Genomic DNA, 970 nt, shown 5'->3' on the forward strand with positions numbered 1-970 from the left:
TCTTCAGAACATAGGAGCAGCCTGGGTATTGGGAGTTCCACACATGCAGCATGGTGAATCCTCGTGGGCTCCCACACTCAGGCCATTCTACTATATTCCAGAAAAACATGGAACATTTAAAACAAACTGAAGACATAGCAAACCAATCCTGGGCACATGGTGTCTTTAAAATGAGCCAGTTCCTTGTACATGCCTTTAACCGAGCACAGGGTCAAGATGTCCTTTGAGCTTTACTGTCAGCTCCCAATGGCTCCCAACATCTCCCCTGTCTTTGTTTAAAGAAGCGAACCCCCCTGTATTAGGTTGGGTGGATCACATTGTCTGCCTTACCCGTCATCGGGAACTTCTTCAGAGTGAAGCGAAAGGCCCTGTCTTACGTTGGTCAGACTGACACCCCCTCTTACCCATCTCTGGCCGTGATTCCTCTCGGGGGAAATTCATTCACTTGGAGCTTGATCATATGTAAATGTTTGGCTAAGCTCATAAGAGTTTTGCAGTGCACGTATCATGCAAGGAAAGCATAGAAAAACCATCAGCAAATGCATTACCAGGCCAAGCAATGTCATTAGCAGTTCTTTAACATTAGTCAAGGATGGAATAGCAGTCTGCCTCTTCAGAATCCAGAGGTGGGGCCTGTTCTAATCTGGCTATTTGCCGGTGGGGTTGAAAAAGATCTAAAGACAAGATATTTGATGATTTCTGCATTGCCACCACTAATCACTGCCCAGGTCACCCGTTGAGGTTGATGCAGATTCCGTAGGGCCATATCCCAGACTGGGAGGGTCAGGAGAGCCAACAGCTGGAGTATCACCATCTGCAATTGTTAGAGATTCTCAAGGTCTGGTTGCCCTTGGGGATGGTTAGTAATTATCTTTCTGGCTTTCCTCTTTTAAATACAAGCCTTGGCCACCATAGCCCTTTTTCTTTCCTTGTTAGTTAGTTTATCCTTGGGTATCCTCCTGTACAGAGG

This window comes from Dipodomys merriami, unplaced genomic scaffold, assembly GCF_024711535.1.
Source record: "Dipodomys merriami isolate MVZ:Mamm:240054 unplaced genomic scaffold, mDipMer1.0.p SCAF_1511, whole genome shotgun sequence".
Lineage (NCBI taxonomy): Eukaryota > Metazoa > Chordata > Mammalia > Rodentia > Heteromyidae > Dipodomys > Dipodomys merriami.